The following is a 9320-nucleotide window of genomic DNA, read 5'->3' on the forward strand; positions in this document are numbered from 1 at the left end:
GCTTTAACGTCTGAAGAATTTGCTGGGGACCTGACAAAACTGCCTGAAAGGACGCAGGCGAATCATGATGAAACGAACCTTCATTTCACACGTCCTCATACTGCTATATCTGTTTACTGATTGATGAAATTCATCTGATGAACTTGATATCATATTCTTCACTAATGAAGCATATGAGATTGTAAGCTACACTAATTCATCTGCAGGATGATCAACCCAAAGCTACTGAGTGGGTCCTCGATAGTGGATGTACGAATCACATGACTGATGACAAGAATCTATTGATGGATGCTCCCTTATCACCATCACATCTAAAGCATATCATGTTTGCTGACAAAGGAAAAAGTCAGGTATTGGGTCTTGGTAAGGTTGCAATCTCTAAGGATAAACACATGGACAAAGTCATGCTTGTTGAGTCCTTAGGATACAACCTCATGTCAGTCTCAATGCTTTGTGATCTTGATATGGTTGTTGTCTTTGGCAAGTATCGCTGTGTTGTGATTATGGAAGCTGACAATTCCAAAGTCTTCGAAGGCTTTAGGAGAGGAGATTTGTATATTGTTGATTTCTCTATAGGACCACAACCAGCCGTGTGTCTACTTGCAAAAGCTTCAGAAGGCTGGCTATGGCATCGACGACTTGGTCACGCAGGCATGAGGAATTTGCACACTCTTGCGAAGAAGAAGCATGTCATTGGCATTGAGAATGTCAAATTCCTCAAGGATCACTTATGCGGAGCCTGTGAAGCTGGAAAAATGACCAAGGCCAAGCATCCAGCGAAGACTATCATGACCACTACTCGTCCATTCGAATTGCTTCACATGGACCTCTTCGGACCTAATCATTACTCAGAAGTCACTAATGATGCATCTCTATATTGTTTTGTCATTGTTGATGATTACTCTCGATATACATGGGTACACATTGTTACTTACAGACCTGAAGTGCAGGAAGTCTTCAAACAATTTTCCTCGAGGGCTTCAACCAACTTTGGTGTGAAGATCAAGCACATCAGAAATGACAATGGAACTGAGTTCAAGAATTCCGGTCTTGATGACTATCTTGATGAACTTGGTATTACTCATGAGCTATCTACTCCCTATACTCCTCAGAAAAATGGCGTCGTGGAGCGCAAGAACAGAACTCTTGTTGAGATGGCTCGCACTATGCTTGATGAATACAAAACGCCTCATCGTTTTTGGATTGATGCAATTGATATTGCGTGCCACATCATCAACAGAGTATATCTTCACAAATTCTTCAAGAAGACGGCCTATGAACTCCTCACTAACAAGAAACCCAATGTGAGTTATTTCAAAGTCTTCGGTGCTAAATGTTGGATTAGAGATCCTCACCACAATTCTAAATTTGCACCGAAAGCACATGAAGGTTTTATGCTTGGTTGCGGAAAGGACTCGCACACCTACAGAGTCTTCAACATTGTTCTTCACAAGATTGTTGACACTGTAGATGTGCGGTTCGATGAAACTAATGGCTCGCAAAGAGAGCACCTACCTTCTGTGTTAGATGAACCAGCACCTGAGGATTCTATCAGGTTCAAGGCAACTGAGGATGTCATTCCTACTAAAGAATCTGCTGAAGAATTCATTCCAGTTCATGAAGAACGTCGAGCTGATGCACCTGAAGAAAATGCTGAGGAAAATGGTGCTGAAGAAAATGCTGATCAAACTCCTCAGCGACAGCCAGCTCATCCTCGCGTTGCAAAAGAAGTGCAAGTGGAGAAGATCATCGATGACATTAGAGCACCAGGTCCTCTCACATGCTCAAAAGCTTCACATTTATCTAACTTTTGTGGGCACTATGCTTTTGTCTCTATCATAGTGCCCACTAAGGTAGATGAAGCATTTTTGGAGCCGGAGTGCATTCAGGCTATGCAAGAAGAATTACATCAGTTCGAGCTCAACAATGTCTGGGAACTGGTCAAACGTCCAGATCCTCGCAAGCATAATATCATTGGCACAAAATGGATCTACCGCAACAAGCAAGATGAAATGGCCTTGTGGTGAGGAATAAGGCACGACTGCTAGCTCAAGGCTACACACAGGTTGAAGGAATTGATTTCGATGAAATTTTTGCACCTGTTGCTAGACTTGAGGCTATTCGCATATTACTTGCTTATGCTAACCATCATGATATCATCTTATATCAAATGGATGTGAAAAGTGCATTCCTTAATGGTAAGCTTGAGGAAGAAGTATATGTTGCTCAACCCCTAGGTTTTGAAGATCCAAAGAATCCTGACAAAGTCTTCAGACTTAATAAGGCCCTCTATGGCCTCAAGAAAGCCCCTTGGGCGTGGTATGATACATTGAAGGAATTCTTCGTGAAGAATGGCTTCACCTGGTTCACTCGACCCTACTCTCTTTACTAAATCTTATGATGGTGAACTGTTTGTGTGCCAAATATATGTTGATGATATTATCTTTGGCTGTACTGACCAACGTTATAGTGATGAATTTGCCTATATGATGAGTGAAGAATATCAAATGTCTATGATGGGAGAGTTGAAATTCTTCTTAGGTCTTCAAATTCGTCAACAGCGCAATGGCATATTCATATCTCAGGAGAAATACCTCAAAGATGTACTGAGGAAATTTGGCATGCAAGATTGCAAAGGCATCAAAATTCCTATGCCCACAAATGGCCATCTATGCACTGATGAAAATGGTATTGACTTCGATCACAAGGTATACCGCTCCATGATTGGTTCTTTATTGTACTTATGTGCATCTAGGCCAAATATAATGCTTAGTGTTTGCATGTGTGCCCGATTTCAAGCTGCACCGAAGGAATCACACCATAAGGCTGTGAAGCATATTCTTCGATATCTAGCTCACACACCAACACTAGGATTATGGTACCCCAAGGGCTCTGCTTTTGATCTCATTGGATATTCTGACTCTGACTATGCTGGTGATCGTGTGGACCGCAAGTCAACATCTGGCACTTGTCATTTCCTCGGACGATCTTTGGTCTGTTGGTCCTCGAAGAAACAGAACTGCGTATCACTGTCTACTGCGGAAGCTGAATACATTGCTGCTGGCTCTTACTGTGCTCAACTGCTTTGGATGAAGCAAACACTCAAGGACTATGGCGTCAACGTGAAGAATGTGCCTCTCCTCTGCGACAATGAGAGTGCCATCAATATTGCTCACAACCCAGTTCAGCACTCGAAGACAAAGCACATTCAGATTCGTCATCATTTTCTTCGTGATCATGTGTTGAAGGGCGACATCTCCATCAAGCATGTGAAGACTGAAGAACAGCTAGCTGATATCTTCACTAAGCCCTTGGATGAGAAGAGATTTAGCAAGTTGCGGTGTGAGCTAAATATCTTAGAATCTTTGAATGTTCTTTGAAAAGGACACACATCCTGACACTTATGCAAAATTGATGACTTAGATGTGCAACACATGAAGAAACGTTTTTCTTCAATCAATGAAGAATAACACTCTAAGTGTGAAGAAATTAATGAAGAATTTGATTCTCAGAACCCTACGTCAATTGTACTCGGTGTCTGAAATCATCATTCTTATACGGTGGGTCACGCCACCACAAAAAGTTGAAAATCTTCAATTTGAGTTTTTCCTCTGTTTTGAAATTCTTCAGTTTTTCAAATTCTTCAACTTTGCAAAATCTTCACTGTTTCCGTCGTTTTTCTTCATTGGCTATATATATATACATGAGTTTATCTCCTCTACAGCATTCACTTATAGCTATTTCTTCAAGTTGCTTTTTTCTGCTAAGTGAATGTGATCGGACCCTTCCCCCTCTATGCTATACTCAACCCAATCTATTCACAAATTCTTCATGTGCGTTCTATTTGAAACTCGTTCAAAATCTTCACCGTGTCCTTGTCAGCTGAAGAAATTGCGAACGAAACTTTAAAACAAATCTTATCCAAATTTTCGGTTTTGCCGCTCAAATCGTTCCGCATCCCACAATGCATTATTCTATTCACCCATGATCGTACACGATCTCAACTACACAGTACGTGGGTGACACATGTCGCAAGAAGGAGAAAGGGCAGGGGCATGTTCGTCCAAAATCTTCGGGCGAACAGTTTTTCACCGTGTCTATAAATACCCCTCTTCCTTCCTCACTTCATTTACTCCGCTCGATCGCTACTCTCTCACTCGAGCTCCTCAAACCCTAGCGCCGCTGCTACTCCATCGTCGCCGGTGAGGAAGAGCTTCGCTGCCTCGACCTCATCGCTGTCGTACTCACGTCGACCGCGGAAATCTTCACTCCGCCGCCGCCGTAGCTATCTTCCTCTGCCAAGTTAGGGCGTGGGAGATCTAACCTGACGAACTTCACATCTGTTCTTCTTAGTTCGTCGTGTTCTTCACTTCGGGTAATTAAAAGTTACTTTTATTACTCACTTTGATTCTCAAACTTTCCTGAAAATCTTCAAAGGTGTTTATTCTACAAATCTTCACACATATGAACACCTCACACATCATATCATCTTGAATTGTTTCTCTAAGCAATCATTTTCTTCAAGATTCCCTAATTGTGTGGATCTTCGATCTGTACAACTCTGGAACCTAAGACAAGAACGCTTAGTGAAATTCCTCAAGGTTCATCTGATCAAATTCCTCAAAACTTGTTCTTTTCGAAAAACCTTCTGAGAACGCATATGACCTCTCCAAATTCCTCGCACCTATACTCTGTTCATAGGTACTCATGTCTGCTGCTGAATCACTAGGTTCTCATCAACTTAACTCATTTGCAGCATTCCTCGAAGAAAAGCTGCATACTTCTTCAGAGAATTCGATTGTTCAAATTCCTCAACCGAGGAATATGGCAGACGGTAAGAGGCTGCAGAATGGAGGAAAGAAACCTGAGGTTATGAATGCGTTTGAAATCCCTGAGGAAATTTATGCTGACTATTGCACACCTGATGAAGCAAAATTTGGCAAAGAAAACAAAAATTAGCGCAAGGTGCGTATACAGAGGATTGAACGGAGATGGGCAAGGGAATGGAGGGAATACAGATATGTGACTCCAAAGTACATGAGGAAATTCGCCCTCATTCCTCCATGCCCAAGAGCTCCATTGGCACCTGGCCAAGTAGCTGACCCCAGAAGCCTCAAACGTGGTGAGGACTTTCCTCAAGAATGGGCTAAGCACCAAGCTAAATTGGCAAGACAAGCCAAGGAGGCAGTGAAGAAATTCAATGAGGATTCTGCCACTACTACTGCTACTGAGGCCTCGGTCAAACCAAGGAAATCTATGCCAAAGAAGCCTGCTCGTAAGCCAAGTGCTTCACCAACAGCACCCTCACGGCCAAGTTCCTCAGCAATGCCCTCACGGCAAATTCCTCACACTGCTACTGCTCCACCAAAGTCCTCAGCAGCTCCTTCAAAGTCCTCAGCTCCTATGCATCTGGCTACATGTCAAAGGACTGCTGGTTTCTCGATTGCCTCTGGCGTTTCAGCAAGTTCCTCAGCTGCACCAATTTCCTCATCAGGCCCCACACTGTTGAAGACTAAAGCAACAGCTGGACGCGGTCCTCGGCCAAGTTCAAAGAAGAAACAGGTCGCATTCTATGTGCCTTCTGATGATGAAGCTTCTGATGATGAACTTGCAGAAATCATCAGAGACAGACAGGTGAAGGCCGCTAGAGCCAAAGGCACATCTGTGCCACTGCTTTTGGATCCGAGGAAAATCCTCGATTACATTGATCTCTGGCACAAGGATCCAAACACCCCAATGCCTGATTTTCATCTGACTCCTGGTCAAAGTCACATGCTGACCCATTTCATCACTCAAGAGAAATGGAAGTTTGAAAAGGCAAGAGAGATCAAGAAAGCGCAATACAGAAAGGAGAAGCTCCTGAAGAAAAATGTTGTCAGAATGACACCTGAGGAACTTCTCCAGGCTCAGTCTGAAATTCAAGCCCTCGACAAAGACTTTGATGCCTACTATGCTGATTGGCAAGGAGCTAAAGTGAGATTCGTCAACCTGACGAAGAAATTCACAAATGTTGCAGCCCCAATGTAACAAGAAAACCCTCAGGCTGCAGACTCTGCTCAGCCTGCTGAAGAACATGCCAGCACCGCTGATGACTTTCAGCCTGCTGAAGAAAATGCTAGTTCCAGGGATGGTGAAGAAATTCCAGCCGCTGATGAAATTGCTAGGGCATCCACTAGTGGTGCGCCTGAAGAAACTGAAGAGATCAGGGCAACTGCATCAGTTGCGCCTGAAGAAAATGAACCAGATTCCTCAGCTCCTCCCGTGCCTACACCAACTCCAATTCTTCCATCTGCATCTGATGTGAAGAAGACCAAGGCTGCAGAGCGAGCTGCAGTGAAGAAAAGGAAGGCATCAGCTGTGTCAAATTCTTCGGCTGCGAAGAAGATGAAGCCAATGACCAGCTCACTCGAAAATCCAATTGATGCTGTTCCGATTTCCTCCATGCCATCAAAGGACCTTGTTCCTTTTGGAGAAGACTATGAGATCCCAAGCGGATCTGATGAAGGAAATCATTCTGCTGCTTCGTCAGAGCAGAATGATGAAGAAATTGAAGTGGACGCAATCCCTTCAACGCCAGTCATTTCCTCACCTATGCCTCAGTTCACAGCTGAAGAGGCTGGTGTTGAGGAAATTGAAGATGAAGATGTGGATATAGGATGCACCACACCTGTGATGAATGATGACTTTTGGGAAAGTCAGCATCCCAATACTCCTCTCTTCACACCTATCCAACAGATTCCTCAGTCCCCTGCACCAACAGTTCAACTGGGCTCTGAAGAAACTCATCCCACTCCCTCTGTGCATGAAGAAATTCCAGCAGCTAGTGCTGAAGAACCTGCTGCTGCTGATCCTCAGGTTGCACAAGAAGAGGAACCAGAAATTCCTCAGCCTAAAGAACCTGAGCTCGCGATTCCTGAGGTGGTAATGCAACTCACTGACACCCCTCTGGCAAAGCAGAAGAATCCGTTCTCAAGCAAACAGAAGTTCAAGGCTGAAGACTTCTTTGCCGAGCATGTATTCTTCACAGATTACAACCCCTATGACTCTGCTCGCATAAGGAAGAGGCGTTTTTGGACTGCTAGTCAAGCCAACTTCTATTCCTCAGTGCTGTTTGACAAAGACAAAATCTTCTATCATGAACATATTCCTCACGTGGACATGGAATCTCTGCCATGCTTCGCGCCAGTCCTCAGTGTTCTTCACGATGCAGGACTACTAAATTTCTACACGGACATTTGCGATTGGAATGAAGAACTCATTCTTCAGTTCTACGCGACACTGCATATCACTGGAGACGCTGAAGATGTCAACTCATGGGTGTTGGACTGGATGACTGAAAACACTCGCTACAAGGCACCGGCAACTAAATTGCTTCGTGTCCTTCCTCTCAATCCTTCCCATGACAGTGCACGTTGCACCTACAGTGACCCTGAACTAACAAATCACTATATGCAAGTGCTCATGAAGCCTTTGAAGCCTGGGCAGGCCCCACAAACCAAATTCCTCGTCAAGGAATTACTCTATGTGCCTCGGACTGTCTATCACATTCTGACGAAGACAATGAGTCCTATCAAAGGCCACGACTCAAATGATGAAGAAGTCGTTGGCATCATGAAGAATATGCTTTTCAACATCATTCATGGCGTTCCCGTCAACTTCCATCATTTCTTCATGAGGACTCTGGCCAATATTGCTATGTCACCATTCGAGCTGAAGCCCTATGCGCCTTGGATTATGAGATTCATCAGGGCAAGATCTTCATTGAATTACAAATCTGACACTCTGAACCACGGTAGCTACTTGCCTCCCATTGAAGTCCTCAAACAGACAGTTTCATCAGCTGATGATAAAGGCAAGGCAGCTGTTGTGATCGATGAAGGCATTCGTCCATTGGATGGTCAATTTTTTGCCTGGCTGCATCTTACTCTACCAATGACGACTCTGCCACACATGACTCTGCCGCAAATACCTCATCCAAGCAAAATCCTCAAGCCACAGCACCCAGGGTGATGACTGACCGTGAGTTACTCCTCAGTCTTCATCAGAAGGTTGATCGCAATCAAAAATGGGTAAAGCGTCAGTTTGGTGCACTTCTTCACAATATGACCTCAACATACAATGCAGTGAAGAAGAACCAATACTACCTTCATGAAACCTTCAACCGCACTTGGGCTGTCCTCACTCATGTCTATAGCGCTGAAGAACTGAAGACTATGGGTCTCAAGGAAGAATTTGACTGGTCTGCACCTCCTCCGAAGAAACTCAAGAGGGTCAAAGTTCCTCCACTAGTGGCCAGCTCTTATTCTTCATCGCGTGACACTGATGAGTATGAAGATTTGGACGACACTGCGGCAGGCCTTGCTACAACAAACAACCCCGACAACGCTGGCGCTCCTCCATCGACTTGAAATTCTTCAAGGGCGTTAGTCCTCAGTTTCAATCCTTTTGGTCATCTGATGACAAAGGGGGAGAAATCTGAGTCAGTCTTCAAGCGGGTCTATATTAAGGGCATTTTTTAAGATACAACTCTCGTTCTTCTGAAACTTTTATTTGGATCGAGTTGTAATCTTAAACCCGATGGTGCGCTGACACTTTTGTTGCATTATGCTTTGCATGCTTATTCCTTGTTAATGACATTGCACGCATGTTGAATCTCATCAGGCACCATATTTCATCATGCATTTCAAATTCTTCATATTATATATCAAATGCGTGTATGAATTACAAGATATAGGGGGAGATCTTCATGATTCAACTCTTCAAAATGTGCATTGCCTCAAACGCAAATTCCTCACTATGCACATCTTCAGGGGGAGTTCTTCTATATCTTGCTATCAATTTCCTCAATATCAGTATTTACACTTCATACATTTATCCCCGCTGAAAACTTAACCTATATTGTCATCAATCACCAAAAAGGGGGAGATTGTAAGTGCATCTAGTGCCCCTTAGTGATTTTGGTGTATTGAAGACTTATAGGTTAAGGGACTAATGCGTTTCTGAGTGTACACAGGTCTATAAGTCTATGAGGAGTTTGATATTTACAAAGAAAGTCTTCCCCTAAAAATGAAGTTCTTCGACTGAAGACTTTGATATTCTGAAGACATTGAAAGTGAAGAAATTGGTGTGACCTTGAAGACTTGGTATTCATTTGAGGAACATGAAGCGTGAAGACTTTTGTTTTCGTAGTTTCATTTTCTCTTTCTTGAGTCATAGGAAACACCGTACTGTTAAAGGGGGTCGAGGAAATACTAAGGAAAAATTTCCATGTGATGCTCAACTCAAAATCCTACACCTACCAATCCCTTCGAGTGAAGCCT

This window comes from Triticum dicoccoides, chromosome 7B, assembly GCF_002162155.2.
Source record: "Triticum dicoccoides isolate Atlit2015 ecotype Zavitan chromosome 7B, WEW_v2.0, whole genome shotgun sequence".
Classification (NCBI taxonomy): domain Eukaryota; kingdom Viridiplantae; phylum Streptophyta; class Magnoliopsida; order Poales; family Poaceae; genus Triticum; species Triticum dicoccoides.